Source organism: Eptatretus burgeri, chromosome 3, assembly GCF_056783735.1.
Source record: "Eptatretus burgeri isolate ZD-2024b chromosome 3, Ebu_testis_v1, whole genome shotgun sequence".
Classification (NCBI taxonomy): Eukaryota; Metazoa; Chordata; class Myxini; order Myxiniformes; family Myxinidae; genus Eptatretus; species Eptatretus burgeri.
This window is the reverse complement of record NC_140963.1, coordinates 103554974-103574973: the sequence shown is the minus strand read 5'-3', so window position 1 is coordinate 103574973 and position 20000 is coordinate 103554974. Positions and strand designations below refer to the sequence as shown.

General features: G+C 43.4%; 1 protein-coding gene across 15 annotated transcripts in view; it reads right to left on the bottom strand.

Moving 5' to 3' along the window:
• Positions 1-20000, bottom strand: part of LOC147030564 (uncharacterized) — a 593272-nt gene that overhangs the window by 117264 nt on the left and 456008 nt on the right. The window lies entirely within an intron of this gene.

The window sequence follows — 20000 nt, the reverse complement described above, 5'->3', positions numbered from 1 at the left end:
CATTTCATAACCAACTTTCAGCACTTACCTCCATATATTTTCTTGTTTCTATCATTCCTGTTTGTATTGTTAATGTATTTAATTGCAATTTATCGAGGGAGTAGGATTACGTGTGTATTCTAGAGTTATAATCACCGAGTTATCGCCCACAACACATCCTCAATTTTTGGATTTAAATTGATGGGAAACCATTGTGTGTGTGTGTGTGTGTGTGTGCGTGTGTGTGTGTGTGTGTGTGTGTGTGTGTGTGCATGTGTGTGTGTGTGTGTGTGTGTGTGTGTGTGTGTGTGTGTGCGTGTGTGTGTGTGTGTGCATGTGTGTGTGTGTGTGTGTGTGTGCGTGTGTGCGTGTGTGTGTGTATGTGTGCGTGCATGTGTGTGTGTGTGTGTGTGTGTGTGTGTGTGTGTGTGTGTGCGTGTGTGTGTGTGTGTGTCCTCCATAACTCCAAAACCATAAAACCTCAGGGTCCCAAACTTTGCATGCATACTAAGGGAACGCGAAAGAAGTGCATGAGTGAACATTGGGCGTTTGAGTTAATTTTGAACACCCCTTTTGAAGATAATTAACGGCCTTAATTAATTATTCTTTATTAAGGCTCGTTGTTGGTCACCTCTCTGGGGTCGTAATTTGCCAATATTTTTTTGGGCCTGCTCAACAATTCCTTGACTTGGGACAAGCCACAATGGTTTCTCAATGATAAGTCTTTTTTTCCCCCACTTTCGTTGCTCATATCATCAAATGCCTCATCATCATACTCACGAATCGCTGCATACATTGCAATGCTTATAAACGCCCGGAGATGCCAGTGTTCAGAGATTTATTTCATTTCTGCAAATTCTATTACCTCTGAAATTTATCTGAGCAGACATTCAAAAATTAAATTTCTTCATTGACCTCAGCAGCAGTTCCAACTGCTTAAAAAAAAAAGTGTTCATTTGTCCAATTTGGACATCGTTTGACATTCCGGAAGGATGTCTACGGGAGGTGTTTAATAAGACCATTCAGTGATTGCTAATCGCTTGCCAAGCCTGCCGGTCCTTCTCAAATGTTTTGTTGGAGTGCTTGCTTAAGTGCTTTAGGCGCTTGGCAAGCACTCCACAAGCTGCTTGGATGTTTGATTGCAAGCCATGGTGATACACGGCAAAAGTACCCTGCTCAACAAAACTAAAAAAACATCGATCGACCACCTGCCTGTGTTACCGCCCAGCAGTATTGTGCATTGCAAAGCTTGCCGTTCCTTATATTACCAATGGTTGGATGGAAGGGAGGAATTTGTGGAAAATTCCTCAATTCCAACTCTGCTCCCCCCCCAACCCAACTCTATCATACTCTCCCCCTTTCTTCTTCAAATCCTTAACTGCCACAAACCCCAAGTCCTCAACCCCCCCACCCCCTTCCCAACATCTCAATCTCCCTCTTCCAACTCCATACACCCCCACTCCCAAATCTTCATCCTTCCCTTCCCATTTATTCCCATTCTTAACAATGTTACACAAGGAATTTTGGCACATTAGAAAGCCATTCGGCTTATCATGACTGTGTTGTTCCTGTCCCCGTTTGTTAAGAGCAATGTTGAAATTAAATAAAGATGAAATGTTAAATTCACAATTACTGACCCCTATCTTCCCTTGTCATTATTAAAATTCATGGACTAGTGTGTTTGTTTGTTTGTCGAGCTACTCCTACAGTTTTGGGCCGATTACATCCAGAGTTGCTATATAGGATCAGCATGACCCCAAATAATGCATCGGTTTTTGTTTTTTTTTTAATCTTTGCCGGTCGTCTTGGGGGAAAAGTGAGGGGGGACGGGGACGTAAATTCTCTATGTAAATGTGTACCGTGTAGAGCAACCTCCAGGCTTTCGCTGGTATTACAAGTCTCCACCATTCACAGTCCAGTATTCTTGACCTCACATTTTCCAGTGCAGTGAGGTGTTTTGAATTATTAGCAGAAGGTGTTTTTGCTTCTTGCATGTAACCCTGGTTATGGGGGAGGGGGGGGGATTGCCTCTACAAAGCTGTCAGTTGCCGAAACACTGCCCAAATAAAAGTTTGCATCACAAGAACATTGTGCATGCTTGGAACAAGATTGACCATAGGATGGGTACTCTGCTAGTCTCTTTAAAAATGGTACGTGCTGTTTGAAAGTGATTGGTGCTTTTGCTGTCCTGTTTGAAAATGCTGCTTAAGTGTACCCCATTTTATTCACTCCTGTACTATAGCTGGCAGATGGGACCATCCCCCCACTTCCCCTCAACTCTCACTCCCAAATGCAAGTCGAACCCCCCCCCCCCATTCTTTCAAGTTTCACTCCCAAACGCAAGTCCAGAACATTTCCTTCCCCTCCTTGCTCCCCCATCCTCTTTGCTCCCACCCCCTTCTCGCACTCCCTACCTCACAGAGTGTATTGCAATGTGTGGTGAAGTGTCACTCTCTGCCCTCCCCCTTCATTGCTCCCACCCCCTTCCTTACCCCCATCCTCACTCCCCTCCCCGTTCCTCTCTCTTGCGAGCCTCATATCTCTCTCTCTCTCTCTCTCTCTCTCTCTCTCTCTCTCTCTCTCTCTCTCTCTCTCTCTCTCTCTCTCTCTCTCTCTCTCTCTCTCTCTCTCTCTCTCTCTCTCTCTCTCTCTCTCTCTCTCTCTCTCTCTCTCTCTCTCTCTCTCTCTCTCTCTCTCTCTCTCTCTCTCTCTCTCTCTCCCCTTCTCTCTCTCAATATTCCCATCAGCAAAGCGAGGAAGGGGGTGGGGGGGGGAGAAAGGAGCGAGAGAGAAAGGGAGGGGAACAAGAGAAGGGAACAAGAAAAGGGAACGAGAAAAGGGAGGGAAACAAGAGAAGGGAGGGAAACAAGAGAAGGGAGGGGGAGAAGGGAGGGGCAAGGAAAGGGGGAGAGAAGGGAGGGGCAGGGAAAGGGGGAGAAGGGAGGGGCAAGGAAAGGGGGAGAGAAGGGAGGGGCAAGAAAAGGGGGAGAGAAGGGAGGGGCAAGGAAAGGGGGAGAGAAGGGAGGGCAAGGAAAGGGAGAGAGAAGGGAGGGGAAAGGAAAGGGGGAGAGAAGGGAGGGGGAGTGAAGGGAGGGGCAAGGAAAGGGGGAGACAAGGGGGGTGGAGATTGAAGTGGGGGGAGGGGGAGTGACTTCACCACATGTCACCATACACTCCGGGAAGTATGGGATGAGAGCGAAGAGGATGGGGAAGCAAGGAGGTGTTCTGGGCTTTCATTTGGTAGTAAGACTTGAAGGGAGCTGGTGGGGGTTGACTTGCATTTTGGAGGGGGACTTGGGGGGGGGATGGTCCCATCTGCCAGCAATAGTACAGGATTGAACAAAATGGCGTACATTGAAACAGTACATTCAAACAGGATAGCAAAACCACCTGTCTCTTTCAATCAGTACACACCATTTTTAAAGAGATAATAACATGGGCTTCTCTTGAGGTATGCAACTCAAACTGAGGCTGCCACCCTGTTTACCTGCTCTGGAACTGGATCTCTCTGAGGAGGTCACACACTACTGGGTGATGCCCGGAGTGCCAAAGAACACGCAAACCAGAAAAAGAAAAACGGACACCCCTCCAGCAGCCGGAACCCACAGTCCAAACCCCAAAACTCGGCTCAGGCTGAGACCACAGAGCCCACCGCACCTTAGCTGCAATGCTTATAAATGCCTGGAGATGGCAATTTTTCATGCCTTTATTTAATTTTGGCACACATTTTACCACCGTTATTGCAATAAGGCCCAGAATTCGTCAACCCGAGCCGAATCGCAAAATTCAAACTGCGGAATCAAATCCAGCAGCAGCTCCGACCACCAAAAAAAGTTCCCATCCACCCAACCCATACAGTCCCTGACACTCCAAGCTCAAAACACAACACAAACACCATAGCACAACAGCCACCTCCAAACAACACAACCACCTGTGGGAACTTGTCACAAATACTCATTGTTTATCACTTCATAAAAGTTGGAAGAGGAGAGAGAGGGGGGAGAGAGAGGGAGGAGAGAGAGGAAGGAGAGAGGGGGAGGAGAGAGGGGGGAGGAGAGAGAGAGGAAGGAGGGGTGGGGGAGTGCAGACAAACGAAGAGATTGGGGGGGGGAGGGATGTATGGAGAGAAGGGAGGGAATGATGGATGAATGGAATGGAGGGATGGAATGTGGATTCACAGTAAGTTCCACAGTTGTTCATGAACACACGATACTCCAATCTCAGAGTGAACACGAGGTGTAAGAAACAAATGATGAATGAATGAACGAGTTCCAACCTCATGTTCCTTTCTCTGCCATTACATTCCATGTGGCATCGACAATGAGGTTGGATTTTGGAAGCGACTCTCCTCCAATAACCTCTAAAGTAGTCCACCAGGAGGTGTGTCTCCGAGCATCTCAAGGCAATGCTCAAGATGACTGCTCCGAGGGGAGGGTTAAATTTTATACTTTTGTCAGACTTTACCAAGACAACAGAACTTATGTTTATATATGTACTTCATTTATATTATCACCTAACATTGCCTGGAATGTCCATTTGTAGTTTAATTTTCAAAAACGACAACAGCTGTGATAAAAGTTAATTTACACCAACGTCTACCATCTCGCCATTGCTTACAAATATCAGTCTGGTCCGTCCATCCATCTCTTCCATCAATCATATCCATCCCTGCTCTCCATTAATCCATCCCTAAGATCCCATCCATCCATCCCTTCTATCCATCCATCCAAATGTTGATAAGGAATGGCAGGCTTGAACCCAAACACACACTTTTCATTCTTGCACTCCCTTGGAGTTCCCCAAGTATGCATGCAAAGTTTGGGGGCCCTAGGTTTCATGGTTTTGGAGTTATGGAGGAGACACACTGAAAAACACAAACACACACTATCACTAGTGGGCACGTTGGAATGATGGACGAAATTTTCATTGGTCTTCTGGTAATGGGAATTCTTCTGGATTCTTTGTAGTCGAGTCCAACGGCCTTGTTACACACCTGCCTGCTGTACTTCTGGAATATCACCTTGCCTTTCACCAAGCTGAGACGTGCTTGGGCCACGGCAGGGATTATGTGTTCGTGATTATTATTGCCACTAATATTACGACAGTTGTAAATATTATTAGTGTTAATAAATAATAATATATGCTTTGTTAAAACATCAGTGTTTTTGTAATGTATTTTGTAATTACAATGCCATGCTGTAGTAGGAGGATGCATTAAGCTGCTCTACACACCTTACTCAACATGGTATGCGTTTAAAACATAGCAATTCTTCCAGATTTTTAAGACTTAATTAGTATAATCAATTGAGGAGGTCATGATGATCATTTGATGCATCACATTCCACATCAGAAAGCTCCAGTAAAACTCCACAAAAAATTCCCCTCACACATCTCATCCATTTGTAATCGAGTCTTTTGGATCCTTTGGGTCCTCTAGGTCATTTGGGACTTTTAGGTCCTCGGGGTCTTCAAAGTTCGAAAGGGCCTCAGCAGTCTCAAGGGTCAGAAGGTACATTCCAAGAGTGCATAATGAATGAACAGACTACATAATTAAGACAAAAAGTATCACACACACACACACACACACACACACACACACACACACACACACACACACACACACACACACACACACACACACACACACACACACACACACACACACACACACACACACACACACACACACACACACACACACACACTTCTTACCATGAAGAAAAATACCACTGGAACTTGAATTTCCTTCAACATCAACTCACTTAAACAACATATCATTTTATCAATACTTGATGGAGTTTCTTTTTTGCTACGGACTGCGACTCAAACAACACATGGAAGAGCATTTAATTTTTTTTTTATTTTTTTTTGCACATACATATTCACATTATGTAATACACAAGACAGGACAGTCAGTAGATTATCCGTCAATGCCTCAAGTAATTACAGTTTGAACTGGCTCGAACGGCGGGGCGCGATTATTCGCACTGCGTCGGCGAGCCACGGTGCACCAAGGCGGCAATTAGAGCGGCAGAGGCACATGGCAGAGGCACGCGGAAGAGGCACGCATTGCTAATTGCCTTTTGGCCATTACTCCACAGCAGGGGTTTCATCTGCACGGGGGAAAGAACCAAGGAGTGCGTTGGGAGAGGAAGCCTCTTCATTATCCCAGCAAAGTCCTCCACTTCCTCCATCTTGTTCATATTCTCCCCACAAAGCATTCAGCAACTTAACAAGGCAGCCGTTTGAAAATTTTGTGTCCACTGATACGGACGATCTGAGTAATATTTCACGTTGTTTTTGCAACCATCGCAATTCCAGCCTACAAGTGCAATTGATCCGTTTAGTTTATTTATCTCCAAGATGGTCAATGTTGAGGCAAGCTGACCATTATCCATGTTGAGATGGGCCATGGAAGAATTTCTCACGAGCGCGTGTCCTGCTTTGTACAATTTCATGCCATTTTGTGTGGATGGGTGATTATACTCTGGTGTCATCATCCATCCACACAAACCAATATCCCCATGCCCTTCTATCTCCAATGCATCCAGGTACCTATCTAATCCCCATTTAAAACATATCCACCCCCTCTCTTGCCCCAACCTTTTCCAGGGAGACTATTCCATACATTAACAATTATCTGATAGAAAGACCCCCTGCCTTAACACTGTCCTATCGCTCATCTTCTTTTCCCTCAAGCTATGGCCCCTGGTTCTAACCCTGTCGACTCTGCTGAAAAACTCTACTGCTCCCATGTTACCCACACCCTTCATTATTTTAAACATCTCCATTATATCTCGTCCGCAATCAACTCCTTTCCAATGTATAATGTGCTGTTTCCTTCAAACGTTCCTCACAGCATATAGTCTAGCCAGCCCTGGAATCTAGTAGCATGATGCTGTAACCTCTATACGGCAGCTATATGTCCTTCCTTAGACGTGGTGACCAAAACTGTGTCCAATATTCTACACGAGGCCTCACGAAATTCCTATAGTGTTAACACAACCTCTTTTGATTTATAATTCATCCCCCTACAAATACAACAAAACCCCCTGTTAGCTTTACCAATACAGCTACCCAACACTGTGCTGTCTGCTTACCCCCAATATCTATTAGCACCTCCAGATCCTTCTCCTGTGTGACACACTCCAAGACTGCCGCACACATCATATTATCCCTATTTCCATTATTCTTACTCATCCGAGCACCTTACATTTCTTAATGATGTACAAAGTTTCTTGAAAAGATGTACAACTACAATAGCCATACTTTCAACAAAATTTTCAGGTGCAGCATCAGCAACGCAAACATGGCTGTATTGTGATCTGAGCTCCACAGAGCAACAGTAACAGAGACACCTCTGAACACGTGGCCACGCATAATAAAAAGCAATGTGGATTGAGCATCGCTGCATCAGGAGGATGTTCTTGGTTTATATATATTTTTTTGATCTCCAGAAGTATGATGAGAAAATCAGGAAAATTGGCACATTTGAAATAAATTATAAAGTTGGAGTTCTGAACTAGTATCAAGGGCCACAAAAGTAATTAAGCTTCCATCTAATGATACAGTATAAATCTAATGAAGTATTTTGTGCACAAATCTCTAACTTCATTCAAATGAGAGAAAATAGAGAGACTTCTAATGGGAGAAAAAAACAGTGGTAAGCCAACCAGCCAGAAACAGGCATTCCTGGACGATGCTCCCCGCAGACGAACTGGCACATCAAATTGAGAATGTAATGTTCTTGTACCTATAACACTGCAGTATGACCTTTCCTATAGACTGTATGGGGAGGAAGCAGGATCTGCTTTGTCAGCCTGCACAAAATCCGAAATTTTTTGAAGTCTCATCTTTGGTATATCCCACCATCGATCCACTACCATTTCCATGAATTCCTAAAATGCAACCCCAAAATCAGGTACTATCACCAGCATACTATAATGTGTAATTTTTACTGTGATATTCTCAACAAAAAGATCAATAAACCTGTCAATTTATACCTTCTGTACACTCACTTCCATCAGTTGTACTGTGGATCAAATCATCTCAAATGACACCCATTCCGACAGAATCCAAATCCGGCTTCTCCAACACAAAACTTTCCCATTATTACTTTCACTTCCCGCCTGGCCCAAAGTTTGGGATGACTTCCAAAATGCTTATCATCCCCCATCCAAATCTTCGATCTTTTCTACCCCCGTTAATCCACCCCCAACCCCACCTCCTTTAAACTCCCTGCTTTCCTTCCTCAAAGTCCCTGTAATGTCCATCTTGTATTCCCCATGTTCCCCGTCCCATCCCTCTCCCTTCCACAGATCTCCTAATGTCTCTGTTCCCCACTGTTTTGTCCTTCCCACTCCTGCCCCTCTTGTCTCATGCCCCCCTTGCTGTGCGTTGTGTGTTCGCTCTCATATGAGCCTCGACAAAGTATACAAAAAAAACATCAGCAAGCATACTGGACAACTGCATATATATATATATATATATATATATATATATATATATATATATATATATATATATATATATATACACACTGTATATATTCGCATGAGTGACAGTACACATTGTACGCAACTGCAGTGCTTCTTCCAATTGAGGAATGTGAAAAAGAGTGGTGAGAAGCTTTCTAGCCCATTATTACATTCACTTCCCGCCTGGCCCAAAGCTTGGGATGACTTCCAATCTCGTCTGAGGCTCCTCGGCCGCTTGTAAAAGCAGCAGGACCGTAAGAGGAAGAGGAGCAGTGACACGACACGGCAAGTTCGTATCATTAAGCTGCCTCTAAAAAAGGGGAATCCATAGGCTCCAAGATGTTGAAGAAGGGGAATAAAAAGAAGGGGGAAGGGGATGAATGCAAGGGGATGGCGAATTGAAGGGAGGAGGGGTAGTCATTAACAAAATGCCGTAATGATCCGAGTCTTGGAACGAGTCCATTAGCCCAAAGTCATCTAAATGGAGGCCCATTAAAATCAATAGAGCAGCACACAAGGCGGCTGGAGACGGGCGCGTGCGCTGAATGGCAGTGATAATGAATTTGGGGCGACACTGCAATTGCGACGGAAGCACGGACAATCATAACACTCACAAAAAAAGAAAGAAAAAAAAAAGGCACTGCTAGTGAGAGAAGAAGTGGTGGCACAGGAAAAAGAGGTTGTACAACCATTTTATCTCTCATTACATTTTTCCAAATTGCCAAAGGCCACAGATAGGTATTACAGCAAAGTGTTCAGTTATAATAAATACTACAATCCTTTACAGGAGTGCATTTGTGAGTGGTCAATTCGCAGTGAAAAAATAAAAACATAAAGACCTCACCAAGATAGTTCCACAGAAATTGATCGATACAGTCCAGCAGAAGAGATCTGAATGACAAAAGCAAGAAGTATTCCATTTGTTGACAGCATGATCCAGTAGGTTTGGCGGTGGCTGTGCCAAGATCCTTGCGGTTACATAACAATAGCTGGAGAAGTTATGTTTCTTTTGTAGAAAGGTGGTCCACATCAAAAGTCTGCTATTTTTCTTGGAATGACAAACGTTGATCTTGGTCTGCTGAACCGAGTTGGGCATACACCCATCAATTTGTTCTCCAGATTAATATTCAAAGAAAATAAATGTGAACTCTGTTTAGTAAATCTTATTCTCAAATACATATCTATAGTCATTGCTTTAAAGAGTAATCTTCTGATGATTATGACCAGAACACCAATGTGGACATCATGATGAGAGAGGAGGGGGGAGGGAGTGGGTTAAAAAAAATAAATTATACACAATATTCATGAAAGAGCAGAATAATATGGAGTTATGGATCAACAGACAAATTTTTTTTTTTTTAAACTACAAAAGGATGCACCAGAGCAAAGGAGAGTATCTGTAGAACAGGATCTCAACAAGTGTAGTGAAGCTCGGTGGTTTAAATGGGAGAGACTACGATGTAGCAGTGGGAAGCAGACCTGACATAATGCAAGGTAAACCTTGAGAAAATGGACTTGGGAAGACTGTTCCTCAGGTGAGAAAAGGGTATGAAAGAATGAAGGTGAGTGTTTACTTTAGAATTGGGAAGAGTAACAAGGAAAGGGTTTAAGGATCATATTCCAGAGACAGACTTGACCTCCTGTCACCAAGTTTTGTTGGAAGGTGAAACACCTGCAAATTCATACGTATCTCAGCTGGGCCTGATGCTGAATTCTGGTACGTCTGAGGATGGAAACACAATGGCTGTGTGTTTTGTGCAGGTTCCCATCAATGGAATTGCTTTTGCAGGAGGAAAAGGCAAAATTCTCTCTGACAATGGTCTCTCCAAATGAATCGTTGTAGGGGGGGCAAGGTGGTCGGCAGGACAGCTGGACATGTGAAGGTATGGAGAGAGAGAGAGACAGAGACAGAGACAGAGACAGAGACAGAGACAGAGACAGAGACAGAGAGAGAGAGAGAGAGAGAGAGAGAGAGAGAGAGAGAGAGAGAGAGAGAGAGAGAGAGAGAGAGAGAGAGAGAGAGAGAGAGAATTGTTGAGAAATGGATCCCAAGCATAATATCTGGAGATTAAGAGATAGAGAACCAGTCAGTGGAAGGGATGGTGCCATGTAGGCCAGAGTAAACTCCCTGATTGAATTTCCAGACATGGATCTTGGGAGGAAGGATCCCTGAAGACCATCACATAGACAAATACTTTCAATAATATGATTGGAGAAGCTCAGGGAAGCAGAGGAAGAACATGAAGGGTTGAAGGGAAACATGATCAAGTCAAGCAGAGTGGCAGCCAGTGTGGGAAATGAGGTGTGGGAATCCAACAGATCAAGTGAGGCCAGAAGTGTCCATAAAAGGTCTTGGTTTCAATACCATGGACAGTGATGTGAGTACCAATACCAATGAAGCTGGAATGATGTCAGTTGAGGTTCCCACAGATTTGGAAGAGAGTTTGACATCGGATGATCAATGGGACTCAAAGTTCGCTGAGAAAGAAAGCCTCATGCCCTGAATTATCACAGTTGGAAGACTACATACGGATTCAGATATATTGTTGGGATAGGAGTGAAGAGGGGAGACAGGGAAAGGTAAGGATGATGGGAAAGGAGCTTCTGTTGTAGACCACATCACTGCCAGTACGAGTATTGGGGTCTCGTGTCAAATTAGTGCAATATATAACTGGGGAGTAAGATGAGCAAGTCCATAACATCCAGTGAAAAACATTTGTTTTACAGATAACATTTGAGATGAGGGCAAGGTCCATGAGATTGTAGCATAAGCCTCTGATGTATGTGGACCAGATTAAAAGGATTGGAGAGTGCATGTTTTGGCATGTATGAGAGGTGGTGGAGAGATGGTTGGTGGAGTGAAGGAAGGAGCGGAGTTGCAGGTGCCGTGGGGGTGTAGGTGTGGTTAGTCGGGGTAGGACATGGGTAACAATCAGGACAGGAGTGGGTGTGGATTCATTATTTAGAATGGACGAGTGTGTCTGCATTATGGCAAGGCCGTTTCTGTCTCTGGATTGCTAAGTAGGCAATTTGGCTACACACATTGCTGTCGAGATGAAAAGAAGGGTTATTAAATATTTTCAAGAAGGCTACACTGGTGTCTGCATAGTCAACAAATATGAATAGACGTATATACTACCCAGAATGGGAGAAAGGGAAATGGGAGCAAGCAGGAGGATGGGAAGTGGTAGGAAGAGGGGGGATACGAGGTGATGAATAAACAGTTTGAGATTCACCATCGCTTGTGTGAGGAGACAGCAGCACCACAGTCACATATATAAGAGAATGAAAGAAGGGTGAATGCAGCAATATCAAAGCAATGAAAGTATGAATAAAGAATTGTTTGTATATTTAAAAGAGCAGGGAGGGATGGATAATGAGGAAGGAGTTGAAGAGAGAAAGCCAGGTTAGGATTGGGGAGATGAAGAACAGGAAGGAGGAAAGCAAGGGGGGGAGAAAAAGGAGAGAGAGAGAGAAGAGAGAAGAAAGAGAAGAAAGAGAGAGGAGAGAGAGAGGAGAGAGGAGAGAGGAGAGAGGAGAGAAGAGAGAGAGAGGAGAGAGAGAGGAGAGAGAGAGGAGAGAGAGAGGAGAGAGAGAGGAGAGAGAGAGGAGAGAGAGAGGAGAGAGAGAGGAGAGAGAGAGAAGAGAGAGAGGAGAGAGAGAGAGGAGAGAGAGAAGAGAGAGAGAGAGAGAGAGAGAGAGAGAGAGAGAGAGAGAGAGAGAGAGAGAGAGAGAGAGAGAGAGAGAGAGGAGAGAGAGAGGAGAGAGAGAGAGAGAGAGAGAGGAGAGAGAGAGGAGAGAGGAGAGGAGAGAGAGAGAGAGAGAGAGAGAGAGAGGAGAGAGAGAGAGAGAGAGGAGAGAGAGAGAAGAGAGAGAGAGGAGAGAGAGAGAGAGAGAGAGAGAGAGAGAGAGAGAGAGAGAGAGAGAGAGAGGAGAGAGAGAGGAGAGAGAGAGGAGAGAGAGAGGAGAGAGAGAGGAGAGAGAGAGGAGAGAGAGAGAGAGAGAGAGAGAGAGAGAGAGAGAGAGAGAGAGAGAGAGAGAGAGAGAGAGAGAGAGAGAGAGAGAGGAGAGGGAGAGGAGAGGGGAGAGGGAGAGGAGAGGAGAGGAGAGGAGAGAGGAGAGGAGAGGGGAGAGGAGAGGAGAGAGGAGAGGAGAGGGGAGAGGAGAGGAGAGGAGAGGAGAGGAGAGGAGAGAGGAGAGGAGAGGGGAGAGGAGAGGGGAGAGGAGAGGAGAGGAGAGGAGAGGAGAGGAGAGGAGAGGAGAGGAGAGAGAGAGATCACAAGAGAAAAAACAGGTATTTTCCATAGTAAATAATTGCTTTGTGGTCGAGTCATTTGGTAGGGTTAGGATAATAAAACAAAAGAGAGGAAGGAAAGCAGAAGAAGATGGAAAGGGGTAAGCAGAGGGGTGGGGGGGGGGGAGGGATGAACCATGATGAAGATGAATGATTAATAATTTTTAACACAGAGATACACAAAGATGCAAGGTGCTACAATACAGGGATGGACAGAATATACATTTACAATGCTTTAATAAAAACGTTTTTGGGTGAAGGAGAGAGCAGAGATGTGGAGGTAAATCCAAGTAAAGTAACCGGTCAGAATTGCTAAAGCCAAGTGAGAAGCACAAGCAAGCAACAAAAACATACAACACTCAATGCTCAAGGACAGCAGAAGACACAGTAATGTTTGACAATTGTTAAAAGACAACTGGTGGATAATAAATAATCTGACAGTTGAAACCAAGCTTTGCAGGAGAGAAGACCAATGGCCATGGCATCAGAAAACGATTTTATCAACTGATAGCTGATAAGAGCACGTTAACCATCGTGGAAATAGAGGTGTGATTGATGTTACAAACATTCCCTTTTTGTCAGAGCAAATGGAGGGAATTGAGGTTTAACCACGACGGGAAGGGAGAATGTTCTGTGGCTCTAAGGAAGGACTAATAATCAAAACGTCAACCACACCTTACTTCCCACATTAGATAACATGGTCTCATTGGTTTTCAGTTGATAAAAATATGTCATTTCACTTGTCTGCTGATGGAGACTGAAACTAGTCTCCATTATAAGGTTAAACCCCTTACGATAATTGCAAAGAAGAGACTTGAAGCCATTCGGCCCACCAAAGCATGTGGCACTGCGGTTACCAACCGATGGTGGTTTGTCTGTTCTCTATCCTTTTTAAATGCTGAGCATCAAAAGCAAGGAAGCAGCACGTACCATTTTTCAAGTCCTTGGAATGATTCGGCTTTTAACTGTTGACCTCACAGCAGATGCTCACCATTAATCCACCAAGTTTAAAGCATAGTTATTCTATACACCTGAGCTCTATAGAGCATAGAATAGGGAATTAGCTGAAGACATCAATGTTTGCATTCAGGCCATATTTTTGCACCACTCACTTACTAAATTGAGGCTTTAGTTTTGAAATAACCCTCATGCAAGTGAACACTAAAAGAGTCACAAGAAGTCTACAGCAAGTTCAACACTTCCTGTAGGAACTTTTTCAGAGTGCAGACTACTCTTTTCCATGGTCATCTATTTAACTCCAACACCCTTTGAACAAATAAAGTTGTGAGCACCCGTGCGATCGAGGACATTTACATGACATGGCCAAAAATATGCGGACATCCCTTCTTAATTCGTGGATTAGGCTATTTTAGCCACACCCATTGCTGACAGGTGTATAAAATGAAGTACACAGCCATGCAATCTCCATAGACAAACAGTAGAATGGGCCGTACTGAAGAACTCAGTGACTTTCAACGTGGCACCATCATAGGATGCCACCGTTCCAACAAGACAGTTTATCAAATTTCTGCCCTGCTCGAGCTGCCTCGGTGAACTGCAAGTGCTGTTATTGTAAAGTGGAAACGTCTCGGAGCAACAACAGCGAAGCCATGAAGTGGTAGGCCATACAAGATCACAGAACGGGACCGCCGAGTGCCGAAGTGTGTAGCACAGAAAAATCGTCTGCCGGCGGTTGCAACACTCACTACCGAGTTCCAAACTGACTGGAAGCAACGCCAGCACAAACACTGTTCATCAAGAGCTTCATGAAATGGGTTTTCATGGCCGAGCAGCCGCACACAAGCCGAATATCACTATATGCAATGCCAAGGGTCAGCTGAAGTGGTGTAAAGCTCACCGCCATTTGACTCTGGAGTAGTGGAACCGCATTCTCTGGAGTGATGAATCATACTTCACCATCTGGCAGTCCGACGAACAAATCTGGGTTTGGTGGATGCCAGGAGAACGCTACCTGCCCGAATGCATAGTACCAACTGAAAAGTTTGGTGGAGGAGGAATAATTGTCTGGGGCTGTTTTTCATGGTTGGGGCTTGGCCCCTTAGTTCCAGTGAAGGGAAATCTTAGCGCTACAGCATACAATGACATTCTACTTGATTCCGTGCTTTCAACTTTGTGGCAACAGCTTGGGGAAGGCTCTTCCCTGTTTCAGCATGACAATGCCCCCGTGCACAAAGTGAAGTGCACACAGAAATGGTTTGTCGTGATCAGTGTGGAAGAACTTAACTGGCCTGCACATAGCCCTGACCTCAACTACATCGAACACCTTTGGGATGAATTGGAATGCCTACTGCAAGCCAGATCTAATCGCCCAACATCAGTGCCTGACCTCACAAATGCTCTTTTGGCTGAATGGAAACAAATCCCCACAGCAATGTTCCAACATCTAGTGGAAAGCCTTCCCAGAAGAGTGGAGGCTGTTATAGCAGCAAAAGGGGGGGGGGGGGACCAACTCCATATTAATTCCCATGAATTTGGAATGAGATGTTGGATGAGCAGGTGTCCACATACTTTTGGCCATGTGGTGTATTATTTATAGCATGTGCTTGTGCTACCTGCAAAGGGCACGAGTTATGCTTGTGCCATACAGATATGGATGGTTGTCGAGCAAACGATGTCACTTACAGCCAATAAACAAGAAGAATGTTGAAGAGTCAAGATTAACAAATAGCCAATGAAAGCTGGTGCTGTTGGCCGACTGATTAGCCCATCAACTTGCTTTTTACGATGCCACAGACTTGCTTTATCATTTTTTTTTTCCTTCAGCAATTTCAGCTTTTCCTCCAGTATGACAATAAAATGCAGAGATGGGTACAAATGACATTAAACATATTGCACAATGCATGAATATCAAAGCAATACAGAAGCAAGTACCTTGTTGGATTGAACTTAATTTTTGAGGATTGATTGCAGTACCACAGTAATCAGGGTCAAGCATGCCTCAAGTTAACAAAATAACGTTATTGCCGATTTATTACACAGCCGACTCTTTGCCCACCAAAAATTGATTTAATGGTTTGGAATATTTTATTAGTTTTATATAATCATCAGAAGGAGTGAGTAAGCGATCTCTAAAGCTGATGGACTTAATTGTTGACAAGTTGAGATTTCCTTATTAAAACGTGGAAGAAACACCAAATGCATGTATGATTTACAATGGGTCAGTCACAAGTGGTGCTTCTCAATCGTAGGTATGTGCCTTTGTCTAGGGACAAATAAATTGGATCAGAGGTTCTGTTGCACACTACCCACCCACCTCCCTCTCCCAAGGGAGAAAATATTTGATCCCATAAAGTTTAAGGTACATATATGCAAGGTCATAAAATGTAGGTTCGAGTTGTGGATCAGTGGTCGAAATTGGTATTCTTCATACCTCCAGTTTGCGGATTTTTCTAAAAGTGCAGAAAACAACATCATGATATGTATAACAAAAAGTATCCTGAAATTGAACTGAAATTGCAAAATTGAAATTGAAAAGATATCCTGAAATTGAATGCAACAAGCAAGCCATCCTTTATTAATGGACGAAATCAACTGGACATTGAGAGATGCTAACTGCCGTGGGAAGATAGGAGAAGCAGAAGTTTCAAGCGTTAACCTTCCTCGGAGGAAGACGACACTATCCTTCATGGTTAGGACTAGTTTTACATTGTACGGTATCCTTTATGACTTGTTATGAAAAGGTACAACAAAAGGAGACTAAAAACAAAATTAAAGTTTCCACATAAGAATCTGACAGGGAGTTGTGAGGTTGGTTGGTTGTCATATCCAATGATCAGAAAGTAAACTTGAAGTGTGTGTTTGGATATGAACCTTCCTCTGCTCCAATGGCTAATTAATCTCGTCCCGAAGGAGTTGCGAGACAGTTGCAATGCCTGTGTGTGTGTACATCTATATATTTATGCTTTAAATGTTTTTCTTTCTCTGCAAGCGCTTGTCCGGTCGTTATGAAACTTTAAATAGAGGAGCGACTCCCCATGGAGAATATTTTATTGACAACTCTGATGTCATAGGTCACCTGGTATGGCAGCCATATTGGATTAAAGGAAAATTTTGGGACATCTTTTTCTCCGAAACCACTCAACGAAAAAAAATTGAAGCTTGACATATGTCATCAACTCCTCATGGGGGAGAGAGGGTGATAACAATGACATCATCGGTGAAGTGGTATTCCATTCCAGTGGTATTGGTTGAATCAAAATCCTTACCAAAAACTCTGAAGCTTCATATATCTGATCAATGACCCTAAGTGGGTAAATAATTACATTTGCCATCATTGGTCACGTGGTCTGGTGGCCATATTGGATTGATAATAACATTAAAAAAACTAGAGGGAGAGCACTCAGTAGAGTGCAAAACCTCTGCCGCCAATACTGCTGGGTCACTCAAGTGAACCTTGCATCTTATTAATTAAATATGTCAACAGTGCTGACAGAGTAATTGTTCTTTTCTCCATTTTTTTGTGGGGGGGGGGGGTTGGAAATCACTTAAAACATGTAGAAATGCAAAAACAAGAAATTGAAATGTTGTTGAAAAAGAAGTTGCAAAAAAATTTTTTTCTCTAACAATTTTTTTTTGGGGGTGGGGGGGGGGTTGGAAATCACTGAAAACATGTAGAAATGCAAAAAAAAAAAAAAAATTTCTCTTAACGATTTTTTTTCTGGGGGGGGGACCAAGTCCAAAATCTAATGGCATGATCCTTGGACCATACCTAACCCCCCCACCAAGTTTCGTCGAAATCCGTCGGAGTTTTTCCGTAATACTGTTCACAAACAAACAAACAAACAAACAAACAAACAGAAAGGGGTGAAAACAGTAACCTCCGATCTTCGATGGCGGAGGTTAATAAAATCTTCTTCTCCACAACCACTCAACAGATCAATGTGAAACTTCAAACATCTGATCAACCAGTCATGGGGGGATATGGTTTGGATTTATTTTTTCATTTTCACCTTTATTGATGCAATTTCGCCTTAAATGAGCATAAAAGTTGTCGTTAACTATCCTAATAATCAATCAATAAAACTATAGATAATGGCAATGTATGTGACATAATAGGGTGCATGGATGATTTGGGTGTGTGAGCCATAATAGCATTGGAACATAATAGTCGCAAATTCAGTTAACAGTGGTATTTTTGTTCACAATGAGTGCAAGAGGCAAGACTATGCACTCTACTGAGTGCCATTCTAGTTGCAAATGGTCCTGATTCGCTGGCAAATGCAAACAAACTGACACCTCAGGATCCTGAGGATGAAGCAAATGCACCATTAGACCTACCAAGCTTCAGATAAAATACATCCAGAGATAAACATTATGCTGTAGGTTCCATTGAACAAAGGGCTTGTTGTATTGAAAAGATTAGCTCCGGAAATGATGTCAACATGTTTGGTGATATCCTGACAGGTCTCAGCAACGTTGTGAAAAGCACCAACAATGAAGAGTTGAGGGACAAAAGAGAGGGAGACTTGGAGAAATAAGGGATGTGGGGAAGAATGAAGGCGAGAGGAGGACACACGGGGTGAACAATATAGGCATATAAGCAAACTCTCAGGAAAGAACAAGCTCAAATGAGCTAAGATCCTCGTCCTCTTAATGATGACGTCATTGTGATGCATCCGGTTTGCGATAAATTATCTGTGCTAATGCCCGGCTTGATTCCGGCAAACAAAATTCAAACAGCTTGCCTCGTTTCGGAGATAATGGAAAAGGCGATTTCCATTAGCGGCGATATTATGATGTCAACTTTTTTCTAGGAAGAATTTCCAAAATCAGAGATGGTTACTGCCTGCGAGTGGGCTTTCTGCATATACATGGCAAGTTTCACGAAGATCCGATGAAAACTCTGGGTTGTGAAACAAAAAATGTCAAAAAATAGGAATGACATCATAAAAATTGATATGACGTCATAGTGATGTATCATATGTGCGGTAATTCATCTCTGCTAATGCCCTGTTTGATTCCCGCAAACAGAATTCAAAAAGCTTGCCCAGTTTCGGAGATAATTTTTTAGGCGATTTCCATTAGCGGAGATATTTTGACGTCATAACTTTTTTTTCTCGGAGGAATTTTCAAAATCGGAGATCGTTACTGTCTGCGCAGGGTATTTTTACATGTGTACGCAAAGTTTCAGGAAGTTTTGATGAAAACTGTAGGCTGTGAAACAAAAAAAGTCCACAAGAACAACAACGTGAGTAAGACTTAGAGATCCTCCACGAGGATCTAAAAACTTGAAATTTGGAGAGAGGTCAGCTTAGGAAGGTTAACAGGGGTAGAAAAGATCATGGTTTTGGATGAGGCTTGATATGAAATGGTGGTGAACAGCTGTATTGAAGACCTGTAGGGAAGGATGAGATTGAAGAGAATGTGGAAATTGATTCCACAGGTGAGAAAAAGGTGGAATGAATGAGTGGAGGTGAGCAGTGATTCTAGATTTTGGAAGCTTCACCAGAAGGGGGTTGTTGGCAGACGTTGTGCACCCTGCAGAAACCTGGGGGTGAGGGCTACAACGCACAGAAAGAGCCGATGGTGCAAGACCAGAAAGGAAAAAGAGAGACCATCGACATGTCTGTGATGTGAAAGTGATAGGCCCATGGACCCAGCTTCAATGCAGGAGATTCCAATAATCTTGAATGAAGACCTTGAAGGTGGACAAGAGTTCAGGTGTGCCAAGGAAGTACTTTGCATGATGGAGGAAGCCCATTCAGTGACTGGCTTTGGAGGCAAACTTAGAAATATGGTTTGTTCCAGAAAGATCATAACTGATAGTGAGGCCTAAAGGTTTGAGTGATAACATGTTGGTGTTTGAAAAACATACTTTTCTCAACAACTAGTATTGAGCTATAGTTCTAAAATGGAACCAAAGAGTAGATATGTTGTATTCCTGTCGACACAATTGCGAAAAGCATTGGTTCCGATCTGTGCTCTTTTGCTGTCATTCCATGCACTAACAGGCTGTGATAGTGCCAGTTGTTTCAAAGGAAAGGGGAAGAATAAAGCAATGAGAATGTTGAAGGAAAATCGAGATTGGTTTGAGGATCTTGCTGAACTTGACAATTCTTTGAACCAAATGTATTTTATTGTGGAAACATGTCTAAGCTTGACATAGAATTTGTCTGTAAGCCATATCAGCCAGCCAAAATCTAATGTTTGTGACATGGACATGTTTGATATACAAGATGTTCCACAAAAGGAAATGTAAACAAAATGATAGCTCACCACGAGGTTGCAAC